The sequence below is a fragment of the Scyliorhinus torazame genome, chromosome 17 (genome assembly GCF_047496885.1).
Source record: "Scyliorhinus torazame isolate Kashiwa2021f chromosome 17, sScyTor2.1, whole genome shotgun sequence".
NCBI lineage: Eukaryota > Metazoa > Chordata > Chondrichthyes > Carcharhiniformes > Scyliorhinidae > Scyliorhinus > Scyliorhinus torazame.
Window position 1 is genome coordinate 149427462 of NC_092723.1, and position 20676 is coordinate 149448137.

General features: G+C 50.5%; 1 protein-coding gene across 21 annotated transcripts in view; it reads left to right on the plus strand.

Annotated features, from left to right (window-relative positions):
- Positions 1–20676, plus strand: part of rbfox1 (RNA binding fox-1 homolog 1) — a 2508969-nt gene that overhangs the window by 2474545 nt on the left and 13748 nt on the right. The gene's annotated exons all lie outside the window — the stretch shown is intronic.

Here is a 20676-nt window from a genome sequence, read left to right on the forward strand (position 1 = left end):
CCTCTACTTGCACATGTTGTTCCAGGTGTTGTAGGAGTTGAGTTTAATGTTGCAAATTATGTGGTTGCTGGTGATGTTGTTGATATTGCACCACTTGTTGGTGATGCTGTTGAAGTTGTCTTGCTTTTTGGTGATGTTTCTGGTGCTGTTGATGCTTTCGGCCCCTGCTTTTCCTGCTTAGGAGTAGGTTGAATATGAATCCTGTTCCTTCTCATTTGCTGACCGATTTTGGTCTCAATGATGCATGACTTTGGACCCTTAAGTTCACTGACAACTTTTGCTGGGTTCCAGGTTTTCCTGATTTGATCTGTATATATCCAGTTTGTTCTTTCAACAAGTCAGGAATTTAGCATGCTCATTGAAATGTTGACTTCCCTCTACCTGTGCATCGGTGAGTTGTTGTCTTGCTCCCTCCTGGTCACTGGGAGGAAGTATCTTGCTTGGCAGTGTTGTCTTACACTTTCTTCCATTCAATAGCTCTGCGGGTGATTTAATTTCAGCCTTGAGAGGTGTAGGTTGGAGGGACAAGGCAAGGTTTGGTCTTCACATATCTCTCGGCATTTTGAGAGGGTTCTCTTGACCATCTGAGTGTGCTTTTCTCATTACTCTTGAGTTGTAGGCCGCAACTATAATACCATTCTTGATTGTGTATGAGTAAACCATCCCTCACTGTATGCCATGGCCTGGTTGGTACTTCAGGAGCTATCATCTTCTCTTTGTGCCATGTATTTCTGTATTTTTGGCTTAAATTGCATGCAGACAACATTCTGTTGATGTCTATGTGGATGCCTATCCGGTACACACTTGATCTGTCTCTGAGCTTACACATCTCCATTCCCATGGGGTTCTTATGCATACTCTGGGGAAGTTCTTCCTGCATTGTGTTTTGAACATGATTATTCTGGATCCAGTTAACAGAACTGCATCGTCTAGTGAGACGTCATTTCTGATATACCAGTATTGCCCTATTGCTAGCTGTGTTTTTCGTATCTGGTCAGGTCATTGCTGGGTCACTTGCTGAGAGAACATCTATAACTCTTCATCTTTGTTGGTCTCATCTCTAACTCTACTCCGTTTAAATAGGGTTACGTTCAGGAGTTTATGAGTCTTTATACTTAGATCTTTGATCTGGCGGTGTACTTAGATAGCGTGCTGCTTTGTGTCACGACACCCTGGGCTAGTGCGCTGTCAATTCCAGCCCACTTGATTCGGATTCACAATATAAGTGAAATTGAACTCCCCACACCGAACACGAGAGGGAGAGGTAACACCAACACCAGGACCATAAACCACCATACGGGAACTACCTCTGGAACTGGACAAGAAGGAAATGCAGATAAAGCCCAACAAAGTAGGCATTGGTTCAGTTTAATTGACTACAGTCACCAGGTTTGTAAATTTAAACACAAGTAACCTTATATTATTGATAATAATTATAATTAAAAAGGCAACAAAATACAACTGGCTCTCTACTATCTGATTCCCAACGCCCTCCTCTCCTTTTGTAACTCACCCACCCTCTACACACAGACAAAGACAAACAACACAGAAGGAGGGTGGAAAGGGAAGAGAAATAATATTAAAATAAAAAGATAAGGATCTTTGATTCAGATGGATGTCTTGTTAGTTTCTTTCTCAAGTTTAGGCCTTCAGTTGGGTACTTTCTTTACTTCAGTTTGTAATGATCTTCACTGCAGACTCTCAGAGTTAGCAGGCAACAGGCAGCAGAGAGAGGGAGGGAGCACAGCTCCTCTCCCTTTGAGGGTCTGGAGGCTTCTGTCATGTTCTCTCTGGAAAAAAACCACCTGGCAGGAACCAATCACTGACTTGTCAGGCAGAAGACCGTCCCTGGCCAACCGCTTGGTTGCCAGTTATTGAGCCGATTCCTTCCAATATACTCTGCACCAAAAAGTCTGAGTCCTCCTTTCACGAATACAAAACTCGAGAAAACAGTGTTCCAGAAAGCAAACTGTTCAAAACCTGGAGTCCTCTACTTTCCTCTGCTCGACTTAAAGGCATATCTCAATTATCGATCCATGGACCAAAAATAATAATGATAAAATAAAAGAAAGGAAACAAGGGAAATCAACAAGAAGGGCTCTTAAATTTGCAACTGCTCAACCCCAGAATAGAAGGACTATTTATTTCAGTGACGTAGAAGATATAGTTAGCATATATTCCTCTGTGTGTCTGATTTGGGATGTTCCTAGTTGTCAAATTTCTAATCCCCTGTCATGCATTAGCATAACTGTGGTGATTGTCCTTTAAGGCAACACAGCAGAGGAAGGGCCACATGGCTTGTGTGACCAATCGGGACTCGAGTGGGGAATGACCCCATGGTGAGAGAAACTCCTAGGCAGAGACATTTTGGGAGCAAGCTACAGTCATGAGGTTGCTGTACAATTCTTATTGATAAGTACCTTGTATGTTCACCAATGCAGTCTGTGAAAGTGCATCTTTACAATAATGTTGCTTGGTTTCAGAATGCCTTTCTTTGGGTACCCACTTTCTTTCAGAATTTGAGGGAAGATCTTCTGGTATGGTCTGAGTGGGATGCTGTCACTCTCTGCTTTGATGTCACACCTCAGCTCCGGTTTAAATCTGTGGGCTTATATTTAACCCCCACCTCCTGATCCGAATAGTTGTGTGAATTTGTTTGCTCTAGGAACAGCATTTCAAGCAATTTTATGGCTCCTATGCCTATTGTGTCCTCAAGCCTATCGTCACTTTCCAGATATTTTGTTTTTCCTTCTCATTCGCTTTGTTGCTGTGCGTCTGATCATTCATTTAGCACCATTTCTCTTTGTTCCGTACATCTTTTTCGAAGGATTTGGCTTCTTTCCACAAGCTCTGCAGTTTGATCCATAAGTGCGACATTTCCTTCCGTCTGTGAAATCATGTGGTGGTCCACAGTTCTTGCACATCGTTCTCTCTGCCTGGTGTGCATTCGTTTGTTGCTTCTTCAAAATATTAACCCTGCTGCCTCTCTTGACATCACAGAAAGTCAATCATTTGGGTCGAGATCATCTTTGTCTCTTTACTCTTTGTTTCCTGGCCTGGATTCTACAGCCCCTCCCGCCCAGGGGGATATTATGGTCTCACTGGAGTAAATGGCAATTTAAATGGCCCACCTCGCCCTTCGAGGAGGGTGGGGACACGCCGTGATGAGGCCATGATATCCTGGCCCCTGTTTTCTGGCTGTGTCTGCAGCCTCCGATATTGAGAGTTCATCGTTTCCAATCAATTAGAGTCTTAGAGTCATACCGCACATAAAAGACCCTTCAGCCCATCACGTTTGTGCCGGTCAGAAACAATGTATGCCTTGGGATCACAAGTACACATCTAAATACTTGTTAAATGTTATGGGGGTGTCTACCTCAACCACCCTTTCAGGCAGCGAGTTCCAAACTCTCAACACCCTCTGGGTAAAAAGGGTTTTCCTCACATACCCTCTAAACCTCCTGCCCCTTACCCCCCTTAAAGGTAAGGGGCAGGAGGTCATTGGTCCTTCCACCAAGGGGAAAAGTTTCTTCCTGTCTACTCTATCTACCCACCTTATAATTTTATATTTCACAATCATGTCCCCTCCCAGTCTCCTCTGCTCCCAGGAAAACAATCCAAGTCTGTCCAATCTCTCTTCATAACTAAAATTCTCCAGCCCAGACAACGTCCTGGTAAATCTTATCTGCACCCTTTCCAGTGCTATTACATCCCTCCTATAATGTGGATTCCAGAACTGCACACAGTACACTAGCTGTGGTCTAAACAACGTTTTATACAGTTCCAGCATGACCTCCCTGCTCTTAAACTCTATGCCTCAGCTAATAAAGGCAATATACCATATGCCTTCTTAACCACTGCATTGACCTGCTCTGCTACCTGAAGGGACCAATGTACATGCACACCAAGGTCCCTCTGATCTTTGGTGCTTCCCAGTCCCCAAATGGGACTGATGCAGCAACCTTTCGTCTTTGTCCATTATCTTGCTTCCTTTTTCAGCCTCGTTAGGAAAATTGTCAACAAGCTTGTATGTCTGCTCATATCAGTAAATCCTATGATTTGATTTTGCCTGGAGGTGCGTGCTGAATGTTTCCGGAATCTTTTCTGGGTTCCGACTGTCTTCACTCACCTCCCAGCGATAAAAATACATTTACCCCTTTCCCCCCTGCCCACAATAGGTCGACATCTTCCTCTTCACTGGTGCCTTGAGAAAGCCACTAGTCTGCACCTTTGTTTAAGCCTCTCAAATGCCCCTCCAACATCAACGGCCTTCCCACTTGACTCTGGGCTGGAGCTGTATATTTATCACTGCGATGCCACCCATTTCGTTTTTGCAAGATACAGTTTCTTTCTCTCTCTCTCTGGCACTAATTCAGGTTGATTTTTCAACCTAATTCAGCATTAACCTCCTTTAAAATGTTTGCATTTTGCCCACAGACATCCTGCTGCCACCGTGACCTCTTGGTTCTATAATTTAGAAATAATCAGAGTTCAGACTCAGAAAGCTGTAGCTTCGTTGAATATATTCTTACATCTCTTCATGTGGCTGCTAAGTTAACACATTGTTACTCAGCACATGACTGCAGAGTGACAATGCAAGTGGCCTTTGATGCCTTTGTCGGATGTCCTCTGGAGGGCCTGGAGCCGGAGGGCCCCGACCAACTTACCGTGGTTACTGGCTTCACCGTGCCACCCTGTTTTGCCCGCTGCCCTTGAGATGAGCCGATGTCAGGAGGGGGGATTCGGAAGAACTGGAAACAGCTGTTGCGTCATTGGTGGCAGGCCCCGGGTTAGCCTCCAATGCTCCTCCTCCCTGACAGTGCCTGTAGGGCCCTGGGGGATTCCATGGGATGGAGGGGCAGCTGGAATGAGCTCCAGAGGTCTTTGCATCATCTGACTCTGCCAGACCTGATGCCTTCCCATTGCCTTCACCATGGTGTCGTCATCCTCAGTGGTCCTGCTCAGTGACTGGGCCACGCTCTGCCGTGCCTCAACAATGTCCCGCTGCGGATGGGGCATTGGACATGATGTCGAGGCCCTCAGCCATGGTCGTCATAGACTGAGCCATGCCTTGGACATCACCACTCAAGACACTGACGTCGTGCTGCAGGCCTTCCACTGCGGTCACCACCCGAGCAATGTTGTCCTTGGTGCCGTGCATTGCCAGTGCCATGCATCTCCTGTGCCCATAGCCTTTGGGACTGCAATCGGCTATGCACTCACTGGAATGTTGCTGACATTCCTCCTGAATCTCACGGCCGTGTCTTAGCATCTGCATCAGCTCTGGGATAACCTTGTCCAGAGACTCGGCATCTGGCTGGGACTCAGCTGAGTCCTGGGATCCAGCAACACTCCAATTACTGTCTCCCCCGGATGTTTCTGCCTCCACATGATGTGCATCAGCAACTGTGTGGTGCCCACCATATTGTGCCCCAGAAACCTCTCCACTAATATCGTCCACAGAGGTGTGTGTCTCTGCACTGGTGGAGGGTGGTTAATGGCTGTGATGCCTCGATGGTGGTTCCATCGGAGCTCTCCTCTGAGGTGGTCTCTTGGGTGGCAGGGGAGGCGATGACTCCAGATGGCCTGGCCCCACTAAATGGAGATCCTGCGAGATAATGGACATTTAGTCAGTGAGCGGGAAGGATCATTTTGTCTCACATGAACAACTCGCTTGAGAAAGGTCACCTGGGTGAAGGGGCACTGGGTCCTCTCCTCTGGGGTGCAGGTCAACCTCACTGTTGGTGACTGCTCTCTTCTTGGACAACTCCATAATTTCCAGGACCCGTTCTCATAGGGGGTGAAGACTCGGATCTCTGATACTCTTCCCCCCCCCCCCCCCCCACCCCCTATCTTGGCTCTTTCCCACCTATTATGGGGTATCTTCTCTTGTGGAGACAAAGAAAGTACATTGTAGGTTGCACACTTGATAGATCGGGGGAGGGCTCTACAGCAGGTGGCATCTGTGGGCACTGCAACTGGACATGAAGGGGTTGTGCTGGTGGGTGCCAGGGGCTGCTGAGGAACAAACATGAAAATTGGATGTGAGGAGGGTGCGAGGTGTCAGCCAGTGATTTGTGCATAGTGGGGCGTGGGGTTTGGGAACTGAGGAACAGCAATCAGATTTGATGCCAGGAGAGAGGTGGTAACTTACCCTTGCAGCTCAGTGGAGTTTGTTGGTCTCCTTCGGACATTGGACGCTAGCCCTCCTGGTCATGCTGCCTGTACTGACAACCGCTGCCACTGCCTCCCAGGTAGTATTGGTGACCCTGCGGCTGACGCTCCGACCCCCCTCGGGAGATCAGGGTGCAGTTTCTTTCATTCACGGCATCGAGAAGCCTGTCCAAGTTGGCATCGCCAAAGTGGGAATCCGGTCTGCTCGCTGCCATGCTTGAGTGTTGACTGGGAGTGAGTGGTGATGGAGTGTTCAAAAACAACTTTCCCTTGTTAGCAGCGGGAGGCTGAGGCGTACGTCTGGCAAATCAGACGGTTGCACAGTGGCCAGCACTGCGGCTTCGCACGCCAGGGCCCCAGGTTCGATTCCCCGCTGGGTCAGTGTCTGTGCGGTGTCTGCACGTTCTCCCCGTGGCTGCGTGGGTTTCCTCCGGGTGCTTGGGTTTCCTCCCACAGTCCAAAGACATTCAGGTTAGGTGGATTGGCCACACTAAATTGCCCTTAGTGTCGAAAAGAAGGTTGCGAGAGGATATTGGGTGGCGGGGATAGGGTGGAAGTGAGGGCTTAAGTGGGTCGGTGCAGACTCGATGGCCCAAATGGCCTCCTTCTGCACTGTACGATCTATGAGACAGCGAGTGATGGCGAGACACTCATGGGAGCTCATTTTCAGCATCAAATGCCATTAAATATGGTCCACGACCTCGCCAACGCGGCGGTCGAGAAGCACCCCGTCAATTGCACCCAAAATGACTCTTAGAAATGTTTCCGTTAAATCGTGCCCATGGGGTCTAGATCCTCTCTATGGCACTTGTATTTCTCATCACTACCTGTGCAGCAATGTTACAGTGGGATGCAGGCGCGCAACACCTCAGAACCTTTCGCACAGGAGACAAGCGCCTACACACAAAACGTATTCACTTGGAGATGTGCACGTGTGCAGCTGAGTGGCAATCTTAAAGAGACAACACAGTGACACAATGGACTGTGCACTGAAGGGAAGTTAGAGGGAACCTTGCTGTGCTAATAGGTACACGGGTTCATAACAGAAGAAAAATATCAAAACAAAAGCCGGTTCATAACAAAAGAAAAGTATCAAAACAAAAGCCAAGTATGCTGGCCTCATAAGGTTTAAAAATAATATAGAAATGGAAAACTTCAGAATTTAGTGGCGAAGATGTGGGTCCTAACCACCTGTTAGAGAACGGGGCAGAGCCCCATGCTACCTCCCCATGGGAGGCGCAACACTATTTTGAGGGAATCAGGTACTTACGTGGATAGTGGCAAGTCTCCCTCTGAATTCAGGCCCCAGTAGGGTGGAATTCACCTCCAACCCCCCCCCCCCAAAAAAACTGCGAACCAATCAGAGGGCAACAGTTCTCAAATGGCAGCAGCGCACAGAGATTGGTGGCCACTGCTGCTACTACATTGGGGTCTACCCAGAGGATCGGCAATTAATCCTCTGGAGACATGTAAGTGGAGTTGTATGGGTTCCCCAGGGGTCGGGGGAGGGGAGGAGCAGCCACAGATGGGAGGAGGGGGGATCAGCACCAAATGCCGAGGGATGGCTTCCTGTGGCTCACCCCTTTACGATGCTGCATCCCTCAATTGGGCAGAGAGTGCCTTTGAATGAGGGACCCCTCCATCCCAGAAGGCCATGAAAACCCAACAGGGTCTGCTGGATGGCCTCCCCAGTTGGCAATTCCCTGCCTGCCGCTGATTGACTACCTTAAGGGGCTAAATTGACTCCAATGGAGGGAGGCCAGAAGGCAGTGGGATCTCCACAATCTCCAAGGTCACCTGCAAAAGGGAGGGGGAATTAAATTCCACCCTGAGACACAGAATTCTTAATGAAATAACTGTGTACAATTTTAATTGTGTATACAGAAGAGCTTTGAGTTCATGTACAGATGATACTTCTGAAAAATATTAAATTTATTCAAATTTATTTAAATTCAAATTAGTGTCGAATTAGATGATGGATGAGATCTTCGTTTGATTGTTTGTTCTGTTAAATTGAGAAACGGACAGTAGATTACACTGTGAGGTCAAAGCTTCAAAGTGGCAAGTGCAAACAAATGGCTTTTAATTGCATGCTTTAGGGAGTATAAGTTTTAATAAAGGGATATTTGAACACTGCCAAAAAGTTCATTTGTCAGTGCAGAATTTAAAGCACAATGTTATCTTGCTGGGGGTACAAGAAGCATTCATAAAACATGATTGGATCTAAGTACGGATTTGTGTTCAAGTGTATTAAATCTGCTCTTGTAAACAGACATAATGAGGCCTAAATTAAGCTTGTTGTGGTGTTTTCTCAACTTAAGTGCCAGGCCTTTCACAGCAATGCAATCCATCATTAACTTAATCAAGGATCACTTTGCCTACTTGCCAGTTCACTGATTATTAATACAGGCTTTATGTAGCGATATATATTTTGTTTTGGCTAATAATCTGGTGAAAAAGGCATTGTGTCATGGTATCATTCTATTTAATGGGTTGGTTGATGAACTTCAAAACTGGCTAATAAATTTTTTGATTGGCTAACTTTATGGCCACCTAATGAAATAAAGCTTTTCTATTCATGCTTGCCCTCATGTCTTTGCAATCTAATGGAAAGCGTATATTATTGTTCCGCATCTATGAACTGCGTATTAAATTCAGAAATATGTCTATTTTTTAAAATTTGAACGAGTTTCTTGAAGGGAATCATTGGTGAAAATAAAGTTTTCCCCAATATTTTGCTAAAAGCATAAATTACTTCCAGGTTAAGTATAATAAACCCATGGTAAAGTTTATAACTGTGCTCCAAAAATGCATGAGACTTTCTTGCCATTTTACTCACTGACATCCATTCTCTTGCATAGAGTTAAAACGGGCCTAGTATACCCCAACCAAACCACTCACCACTTATGCCAATAGGAAATCAGCATTAAAATATAAGAGGGGAAACCTCAGAAGTTGGTAGCCTGGTATTTTCTTTTCCCTTTTTTAACGAGCCGTGTCACCATCGACAGAGGCAAGATCGGCTACGAGATCATTTTTGTTTTCTAACTTGCTGCGCGTCGTCTAACAATGCAATCTCTGACAAAACAAAAAATGCACCAATTGTAAATCAGTCGGAAGTGGCTTTGGTCGGACACTGATCACAAGCTTGTCTTTTGAATGCTCTCTTGAATGTAAAGTGGGAGATGATGGTTTTTGTTTGCCCTTTATCCCTTTTTTTTTGCAAAATGGGAAGTACACCAGGGCTGCTCTTACAGAGAGCGATCCATTCGGAAGACTGGAGGATTGGGGCTATAGGGTTGCACCCTGATGTTGAGCCTCTATTTTTTTGGGACGTGGCTTCTGATGAGGAGGATGCGATTGATTAATGTTGGCCTCAGTATAATTCCTCCAACAATTAAATTAGCACTCAGTATTTGAACAATATTTTGTTTAAATTGAAACAAGTGATGGGTGGGACTGAATTTTCCACAGGTTCATAATACTGGGACTGTTTAGCACGTTAAACATGCTATTATTTTTGAAAAATGGGAAATGATGATATCAGGCTTTCTGTCAACAAGCAACAGAACGAAACTCTATTATTTTAATGTACCAATTCCAGCTATTTATCTGGACACTTTAAGTTTCTATCTTAATTTTATGGCCCAAACTTATGCTTGTTAGAATTGAAGGTATTAACGGCCCTAAATCGAGCATTTTTGAACACTTGTGACAGAGGAAAGGCTATTATTCCATCCTTCTCAGCAGGATTTATGTCCCAGTCCATGAGGAGAAAGGTTAATATTGAAAATGATAATATCGCAAGGAAAATATTCACAAATCTCCAGTCTACATTAAATGTTTTAAAGAGTTGCTTTAATGATTTGGGATTGCTGGATTGTCATAGCTTGGTCATTTAAAATAATCATAATCCATAGAACGATACATGGTGGCGATGATATTTTTGATTTGCTGCCATTTAAAGCCCACACCAGTGTAACAAATTCATATTAATAGTGTCCAAGGGTAATGACGTACTTTCATGCTATATCACATTTTAATGGTGAAAGAGATGATTATTTCATGATTGTAGCCCACGATTGTAATCCCAGTGTGTGAAGCAGGGAGTTTATGTGACAAAATCCTCAGACTGTCCCTTCTGTTTTGTAGTGTGCATTAATTCCTGAGTCTTATACAATAAAAAGAGTGGCAACCTTTTTGGCTGCACGGCCATTATCTATTTGACAGCTTGTCTGCCTCGTGCTTACAATTCTAGGTCACCTCACATGCTTGGTCAAATGTGACTGAGTGTAAAATGTGACAAGATTAAGTAGGGAAAGGACGAGATCTGAATGGAGAAGGTGCAATTTGAATCTTTCAATATCCTTTCTAGTCGAGATTGTCGGAAAACATCTTATGTGATGATCAGGAGCTGGAAACAAATTATGGTTTTGACTAAAATGGTTAGGAATAGTCTTCATTGTCAATCCCATGGGAGCAGAAATATTGGGGGCTCTTTGCTAAGATCCAGGCTGGATGTCGATCAAGCTCCAAAGCACTCTTGGAGTAATGAAAGTGATCCACAGTTTAGATTCCTGGACACTATAAATGACTGCCAGCTTTATTTTGGGATTTAGAAGCTTTATTGTCAAGCACAGGTCTAAAGCTTTGGAAGTTAACAGTGAAATATATGATTTTTGCCACATTACACTGGGTTCAGATTTGCATAATTTAATTTTCCCTCATGTTACTGTAGTGCATCCACTGAAGCCAAGAGAGGTTCATTTGCTGTTGATTTGAAATTACTCATTTCTTTGCTTCTAACGATTAACAAGAAATGAAAGTTAAACTGCCAATCCCCTGTGTGATAGAGCTCTGGTTATAGTTTGATAACATCCTTGTTCTGACATAAACTCAGTGCAGACGTCGGTATGCCAACAAGAGGTAGGATTCCAAGTCTGCACATGTTTCAATTCTAGTTAAGGAAGGTATAAGGAAAAGGTAATGAACATCCAACATTGCAGATCGTGAAACTCTCGTGTGGAACCCTTGGTTAAGAATGCAAGAACACAATTATAATGGTGTAATTATTCTCTGGGTGGTTGATAACTATTTGAAGTGAAAAAGTGGAAAACTCATTGCTCTGAATTACGTCTCCACCTTACACGGTGCTGGGGAATGACTTTTAACACTGATTTGAAACCAGTGTATTGGATTTAATTGCCGTGTGAGATGTGAGCAATATAATTTTGAAACATGAGACAAAGATACTGGGGGCGATTCTCCGAGCGCCGGGCCGGAGAATCGGCGCAACCGCGGCCCGACACTGACGCGCGATTCTCCGTGGTGTGGAGAATCACCGGCATTTGCGCCAGCCCGGATGGGCTGAGCGGCCTCACGGATACGACAGAGTCCCGCCGACGGCGTTCACCCCTGGTTGCTTGCTGCCGGTGGGAACTCTGCACGAACGGTCGGGGGGCAGCCTTTGGGGGGGGGGGGGTATCCTTCACCAGGTGGGGCTTCCGATGAGGTCTGGGCCACGATCGGGGCCCACCAATCGGCAGGCCGGCCTCTCCCCGCCCGCCCCCCCGGGCCTACTTCCCTGTGCGGCCGGCCCCTGAACACCGACCCCATGTTGAGTTGGGGCCGGCGCGCTAAAGAATGCGCGGGTTGGTGCGGCGCCCATTTGCCGCCGGGAAAGGAGGCTGGAGCGGCATGAACTGCTCCAGCGCAGTGCTGCCCCCTGTAGGGGACAGAATAGGTCGTACCCGGGCCCGGTTTGCGCCGTCGTGAAACGCGACGGCGTTCACGACGGCGCGAACACTTGGGCTCCATTTGGGAGAATTGCCCCCTCTACCTCACTTTTCTTATTCAAGTAATTTAAATGAGGTGAGGATGGATGTGCAACTGTGCACAGTTTTGAATTTTAAGGATGTACCTGATGGACATTGGGTTACAGATGAACATTTTATTTTTTAGTTTGATTGTCTGTCATGTGTCATTTAATTTTGGTGTGATTTTGATGTGCATGATTGGTCTGCACAGTGCACCTTTTCCTGTTACACCATAAAGTGGGCATCGAGGTGTGTAGGTTTTTAATCCACTGACACTGCCATATATAGAGTTGGATTCTTTGAACTGTCCTATTGTGGGTGGTATGTACTGTCGTGATCTTCTTCCCTGGGTATTCTTGTGGCTTTTAGACATTGGAAGGTTTTCTTCTATAACTCACTGAGTTAACTGTTTCATAAATAACTTTGAATTTATGATTTTACTGAATTTGCAGGTTGTATGGTAACATGGGGGAAATTCACAATGCTACTTTTATATGCTTTGCTGTTAAAACACACTGTAGCTGTTAAAAGTAACTTGTATTTATTTTAAAAAAGGCCCCTGTCCAATGCTTACAAATATATATTTCAAGACACATATGTCCAGAAACGCAGGACAAATCCAACCTGATTAATTACCGCCCCATCAGTCTACTTTGGATCATAAGCAGAGTGCTGGAAGGGGTCGTCGACAGTGCAAGCAGCACTTGCTCAGCAGTAACCTGCTCATTGAAGCTCAGTTTGGGTTGCATCAGGGTTATTCAGCTCCTGACTTCATTACAGCCTTGGTCCAAACTTGGGCAAAAGAGCTGAACTCAAAGATGAAGTGAGAATTTCTGCCCTTAACATCAAGGCAGCGTTTGTCTAAATGTGGCATCGTGGAGCCCGAGAAAAACAGGAGGGGGAAATCTCTCCACGGGCTGGACTCATACCTGGCACAAAGGAAGATGGTTGCGGTTGTCGGTGGTCAATCATCTCAGTTCCAGGACGTCACTGCACAGTTCTTCAGGGTAGTGTCCTACATCCAGTCATCTTCAGTTGCTTCATCAATGACCTGCCTTCCAACATCAGGTCAGGCATGGGGATGTTTGCTGATTACTGCACAATGTTCATTCAGCATCACTCGCAACTCCCTAGATACTGAAGCAGTGCAAGTGCAAATGCAGCAAGACCTGCACATAATTCAGACGGGGCTGATAAGTGGCAAGTACCATTCATGTCACACAGGTGCCAGGCAATGATCAATAACCAGGCAATAAAATTAGAATACATAGGTGATTGATGGCCGGTTAACTACAAATAGTTAACTGGCCCACCTTAGCTGGACATGATCCAATCATAATGATTATAGATTACATACATTGATTACTAGGCAACAGGGCACTGCGTGATCACCTCATGGACAACCAGGGGGTTATTCATGATCTCATGATGTCTTCCAGATCACCTTATCGACCATCCTTGAGTCAAATGTATAACTTTGTTACAGGCTGGTACCACTGTCACCATTCCACAAGAGCATCTGCCGGGGGCTGCTGATTAGGAACATTATGCTGAATGCACCTTTTCTGTGCAAATCTATGTGAGACCGCCTTTACAAGGAATGTGGTCACGTTAATTAGCGAAGTCCCATGATACCTCACAAACATTACATTGCTAGCTATAATTGTACATTGGTATACAGTATGTTGTGCTTTTAAAAATACATGGGGCGCGATTCTCCGATGCCGCGCCGGTTGGGAGAATCGCCTAGCGTGCCATTTTTCCACGCGACGCCGGTCCGACGCCCTCCCGCGATTCACCCAAGCGGCGAGATCGGCCCCGTCGAGTTCTGCTCGGCTAGGGCCGGAGAATCGCCCGTGACACCCAAAATGGCGATTCTCCGCTACCCCCACTATTCTCTGGCCCCGATGGGCCGAAGTCCCGACGGCGTGACCCCAGTTCATCCGTCGCCGTTCACACCTGGTAAATAAAGTCATCAGCCAGTCGTGCTGGCTGACGCTGAGCAGTGAGGAGATGAACGGACTGTTCCGGAGCTCTTCCCCGAGAACGCTGCGGCCAACGGGGGGGGTGGGAGGGGGGTGAGGGAGGAAGTGTAGGTGGGAGGGGGGGTGAGGGTGTGATATGGTACGAATTAAGTAATGGCATAATGGGAAAACTGGTCAATGGGAAGACTGGTCAAAAGGTTTGAGACAATACCAGAAAGACTGAAACTACTCATTCCAGCTCACCAGGTCCAGGTAAAGAATGCTGCCCTAACTATTTTCAGACTAGTATGGCCATAGGCCAACTCTGCATAACTTGAAGTCTGAAAAGATCAGCGAAGGTCGAGCCATTCCAAAACACCGGACCTCGGCAACTCCTGATAAAACTAACTCGTCATAACCCAGGGCCGTAGGAATTTAAAACAAGATAAGTTCAGGAAGAAACAAGTCTATTTCGACCTTTCATCATAGAATTTACAGTGCAGAAGGAGGCCATTCGGCCCATCGAGTCTTCACCGGCTCTTGGAAAGAGCACCCTGCCCAAGGTCAACACCTCCACCCTATCCCCATAACCCAGCAACCCCACCCAACTCTAAGGGCAATTTTGGACACTAAGGGCAATTTATCATGGCCAATCCACCTAACCTGCACATCTTTGGACTGTGGGAGGAAACCGGAGCACCCGGAGGAAACCCACGCACACACGGGGAGGATGTGCAGACTCCGCACAGACAGTGACCCAAGCCGGAATCGAACCTGGGACCCTGGAGCTGTGAAGCAGTTGTACTAGCCACAATGCTACTGTGCTGCCCTTTCAATGTTCCCTCCGAGGACTAAATAATGGTATGAGTGATATGACCAAACATGGTCTGGTCTTTGCTTCCGTTTGTATTTCCGATCAAACTTCTGACCATACTGTTGTCACATAATCTTGATAAAGATAATGTATAAATATTGACTTAATTCTCCGCGAAAGTGCGGAAATTGTGACAGACTGAGCAGTTTTGTTGACTGCTCTCTGACTTCAAGTTTCAGCTATTACTGCAAGCAGTTATTTTCGAAAATAAAGCTTGTTTTTATGTCTTAACGAGTGTGTTGAATGTTTCTGCCACAGAAGCGGGAAAATATTGACTTTGACAAGGGAGGGAGTGGAGGTGGGAGGGGGGTGAGGGAGAGTGTGGAGGTGGGAGGGGGGTGAGGGAGAGTGGAGGTGGGAGGGGGTGAGGGAGAGTGTGGAGGTGGGAGGGGGATGAGGGAGAGTGTGGAGGTGGGAGGGGGGTGAGGGAGAGTGTGGAGGTGGGAGGGGGGTGAGGGATGGAGTGGAGGTGGGAGGGGGTGAGGGTGGGAGTGAAGGTGGGAGGGGTTGAGGGAGGGAGTGGAGGTGGGAGGGGGTGAGGGAGGGAGCGGAGGTGGGAGGGGGGTGAGGGAGGGAGTGGAGGTGGGAGGGGGGGTGAGGGAGAGTGTGGAGGTGGGAGGGGGTGAGGGAGAGTGTGGAGGTGGGAGGGGGGTGAGGGAGAGTGTGGAGGTGGGGGGGGAGGGAGGGTGTGGAGGTGGGAGGGGGAGGGAGAGTGTGGAGGTGGGAGGGGGTGTGAAGGAGGGAGTGGAGGTGGGAGGGGGGTGAGGGAGGGAGTGGAGGTGGGGGGAGGGAGGGTGTGGAGGTGGGAGGGGGGTGAGGGAGAGTGTGGAGGTGGGAGGGGGGTGAGGGAGAGTGTGGAGGTGGGAGGGGGGTGAGGGAGAGTGTGGAGGTGGGGGGTGGGAGGGTGTGGAGGTGGGAGGGGGAGGGAGAGTGTGGAGGTGGGAGGGGGGGTGAGGGAGAGTGTGGAGGTGGGAGGGGGGTGAGGGAGAGTGTGGAGGTGGGAGGGGGGTGAGGGAGAGTGTGGAGGTGGGGGGGAGGGAGGGTGTGGAGGTGGGAGGGGGAGGGAGAGTGTGGAGGTGGGAGGGGGGCTGAGGGAGGGAGTGGAGGTGGGAGGGAGGGAGGGAGTGGAGGTGGGAGGGGGGTGAGGGAGGGAGTGGAGGTGGGAGGGGGGCGAGGGAGGGAGTGGAGGTGGGAGGGGGTGAGGGAGGGAGTGGAGGTGGGAGGGGGGTGAGGGAGGGAGTGGAGGTGGGAGGGGGTGAGGGAGCGAGTGGAGGTGGGAGGGGGCGTGAGGGAGAGTGTGGAGGGTATCGTCCATCCGTGGATGCCACATGTTAGCCGCCCTGATATGGCAGGACAGTGATGAGGACACGGCCGCAGGTTGTCGTGTGGCTGATGGGCACAGGCGACTGGCACACTGGTGAGGAGGACGGTGTGAACTGACCGTTCGACGCAAACAGTGACCAGGTGTTAGGCTGGCTGCGTATCTGCAGCGCAACCAGGCCACTGGGGCACACAGGTATCGCACGCTGGCGAGGTGTGGAAGAACCTCCGTGTAACATGTCGTTTCTCTGCCCCCAGCACCCTCCTGCAGGTCATCATGTATGCCAACCAGACAGCGATGTTCACTGCCGTGGTTGGAGCCGCAGTTCTGGAGTTTGCCATCCGGCAGCGTAGAGTCGGATGGCCCACAGTGGCTGCAGATGCAGCGGTTGCCGGTGCAGCAGAGGGGATGGCCGCGGAGTGGCCCGTCGTCGACGCGCAGGCCGCAGGCGCTCAGGACCCGAATGTACAGGGGGATGCCGAGGAAAACATTGACCGCCAGACGGTGAGGAATGCAGAGGAAGTGCTTGGGGGGGGAGGAGGAGGAGCAGGTGGAGCAGGAGGATCCATTGATGGTGGTACCAGGGCGCCACAGGCGTCCAGCAAGGCCGAGGGTGTACCGTGACAGAATGTCGTTCGAGGCCCTAACAGACATCACATGCAGGAGGAGACTACGGTTCAGCAGGGATACGGTCGCACATATATGCCAGCTCGTGGCGCACCTCGCACCACATGGAATGGGAGGAGGACACGCGATACCAGTCTCCGTCAAGGTGACGGTGGCCCTAAACTTTTACACTACCGGTTCCTTCCAGGCGCCGAGCGGGGACCTATTCGGGATCTCACAGGCATCGGTCCACAGGTGCATCAGGGCCGTGATCGACGCCTTGTACGCCATCGCGGACAGGTACATTAAATTCCCCGAGGACCGAGCACAGCAGGAAGCACGGGCACGTGGATTCGCCAAGGTGGCCGGGATACCGATGGTCCAGAGTATCATCGATGGTGTGCACGTCCCCATGCGCCAGCCTGCAGACAACAGGGAAGTGTTCATGAACAGGAAGGGCGCATACTCCATGAACATTCAGGTGGTGTGCGACCCCCACATGAAGATCATGCACGTGTGTGCAAGGTACCCCGGGAGTGTGCATGACGCCTACATTCTGGCACAGTCGTTCATCCCCGCAATGTTCGATGGATGCCCCCCCTGTCTGAGTGGCTGGTTGCTGGGCGACAAGGGCTATCCATTGAGGTCATGGCTGATGACGCCAATACGGAGGCCTCACACCAACGCGGAGAGCCTATACAACGAGGCACATGCAGCAACCAGGGGTGTGGTGGAGCGGTGCTTCGGCCTGCTGAAGATGAGATTCAGATGCCTGGACCGATCAGGAGGGGCCCTGCAGTACCAACCCGACAGGGTCGGTTGCATGGTTGTGGTCTGCTGTGCGCTGCACAACATTGCCATGCAGAGGGGAGATGACCTGGTGGAGGAGTCGGAGGGAGGACCCGACGGCACCGGAGCTAGCACAAACAAAGGGGAGGAGGAAGAGGAGGAGGAGGAAGAGGAGGATGGCGTGCATCAGGGTGGGGGGAGGGGCGCAGGCCGCAGACACTGCCCGGCTGCTCGTTACGCCCAGGAGGCTGCGCGACGGCACCGTCGAGGACAGCGGGCACGCGACGCGTTGGTGGCCGCATGGTTCACGCTCCGTGGGGGAGGTATTCGCTGAAGACTGCCACTTGCACCGCCAGTCCTGCACACGGGCACCACACTGCACCACCCCCCCCCCCACCCCCCGCACCCCCGCACCGCATACACGGCACCAATTCCACATCACCGTACCACTGCGGCACTCCGTGATTGCACAACATTGATGATTGGGTAAGTGGGTGTGATCAGTGCCATGTTGAATGATGACAGCCCGCTCTGCGATGAGCTGTGAGCTGAGATTTGCCAGCCAAGGTCTGACTCATGGCTATAGCGGAACCATGCACTCCGGTGGTCACAGCCTTCGTAACGGACATTTCAACATGTGCCCGTGTGGGGTAGCTGGCGTCGGAGTGCCGAGGACTATGGTGTCCGATTTTGGGAGGCAGGGGGGAAAGGGACAGCACATTCGGCATCGACGTTGAACCGTTCATTAACCACAGCGCCACTCGGTCACCCTCACAAGCCTCCTAGCACCGGACATATGAAATGAAATGAAATGAAAATCGCTTATTGTCACAAGTAGGCTTCAAATGAAGTTACTGTGAAAAGCCCCTAGTCGCCACATTCCGGCGCCTGTTCGGGGAGGCTGTTACGGGAATCGAACCGTGCTGCTGGCCTGCCTTGGTCTGCTTTCAAAGCCAGCAAGTTAAGTGCAACAGTGAGTTTATTTCTGACATTCACATACAGATGCCCTACCCCCTACAACTAAACTGTGCCCTGCACTCGTGCCAACTTATTATGTGCCTAACTTCTTTGCCTTACGGGCCCTACCACTACGTCTAGGTGTCCCCCCAGATGGTACAGCAGGAGTGGAGGCAGACTGCTGACAATCACGCCCTGCGACGTGGCTCCTCGATGGCACACGTTTCCTGGGACGGCCCGGCTTCGATGGGCCAGGCTGCTCGGCGGGCGTGCTGGGTGGCGTGGTGCCACCCTGTCCTGCCTGCTGTCCACCAGATGCGCCAGGGACGGAACGGGGGGAGGCCGAGTGCACCGGGACGTCCCTTGCTGGAGGTACCGGGACGGGCCCAGAACCTCCTCCTCCCTCGGGGTGCCCGGTGGCCCCCGGGCCTCACTGTGGGACGGAGGTGTGATCGGAGACATGCCCCGTCGCACCACTGACACCTGGCGCTGCCAGTCCTGGAGGCCTGCAGCTGTATCGACCACGATCCGAATGCTCGCAGAGATGCAGCCCAGGGAGTGCGACATTCCTGCCATGGACTGTGCTATCTCAACCTGTGAGTGCGCTACGCCATCCATCATGTGCGCCAGGCGGTCTATGCTCTCTGCGACTGACTGCTGAGACTGTGCCATCGCTTGCTGGGACTGGGCCATGGCATGGTGAGACTCGGCCAGGGCCCCGAGAGCGGCGGCAATGTCCTGTTGGCTCTGTGAGATGGCTGCCTGTGAGAGGGCAGCCCTCTCCTGGGCCATGCATGACGCGTGCACGTGAAGCCCAATGCCTTGCAGAACCTGACCAATGGCCAAAACCGTTTCACCCATTGCCTCAACCGCGGACGCCACCCATGCGGTGTCAGCCTGGGTGGCTGCGATGAGCGGCACCACTCCCTGCTCCTGGACGCGAATGGACTCCTCCAACTGCGTGTGCAAGTCCTGGAAGATGGCCCTCATCCCATTACTCAGTCCCTCGGTGTCCGCATGCATCGGTTGTCCGGGTGGGTCAAGTACATCCAGGAACCTGGGAACCGTCTGGGCGGCAGCTGTTTGCTGGGCCTGGGCTGCCCTCCGACCGTCCAACCCCTCGGCTGCTCCAAACTCCACCTGCTCGGCTGTGGGGTGCGCACCAGACCGTGACCGGGAGCCTCATCACTTATTTGCCCAACCGAGGTGAGTGTCTCTGTGATGGTGGATGGTGTGGGAGACAGCAGTGCTGCTAGCTTGAGGTCATCGTCCGTTAAGAAGTCTGGTGTTTACTGGTCCCCCTCATGGCCCGGCGCAAGGTGCATGCGGCCCATGTCATGTTGCCCTCCAGGTGAATCCGTGGACTGTGTGGCCGTTCTCTGTGCGTCATCGTCACTGCTCGTCCTGTGCCCCTCAGTATTGTCTCTGTCCGTCGTATGTGCATCCCTGTCCAGCGCCCCAGACTGAGAGGATGGCCCTCCTGTCCAACCGACTGCCACCCTCTGAGGTGCGTCCCTGGGTGCGCTTGAGGTTTGAGATGGTCGGCTTTGTCTTGGCCGAGAAGACCCTGGATGTTCGGCGGCTGGCCCTGGGGAACACAACGATACGGGGTTCGTTAGACACGCTGGGCCGGATAGAAGGTGGTGGTGGGGGCAGTGTGTGTGGGGGGGAGGGGATCGGGGGTGCAGTGGCATGAGTGTGAGGGGGGAGGGGATCGAAGGTGCAGTGGCACGAGTGTGAGGGGGGAGGGGATCGGGGGTGCAGTGGCCAGTGTGAGGGGGGCGATGATGGGTTGGGAGTGGGGAGGCCATGCAGGGTTCTCTCACTTGCTTCTGCGCCTCCGACCTAGCATGGCGCGATCTCCCGGGTGGAGGATCCCCCAGCGAGGTCCAGGGCCCTCTGCGCGTGAACAGTTAGGGGGTGCAGCACAGGAGAACCCCCTCTAGTTCTCAGACGCTCAAGTTGGTTGTGAGCTGTCTTGTCCTGGGGGTGGGGGGGGTGGGGGGGGGGGGGGGTTGGATAAAGCATCAGAATTAGGCGGGTATCATCAGGGCGTGCAGATATAAGCTATATTAATGCTGGATGAGGAGACAGTTGGAGCCTCGCCATGGCATCTATCCAGGGGGGGTTCCGGGTGCTCATGTGGGTTGAGTGCAACGTTGTGCACCCTGAACC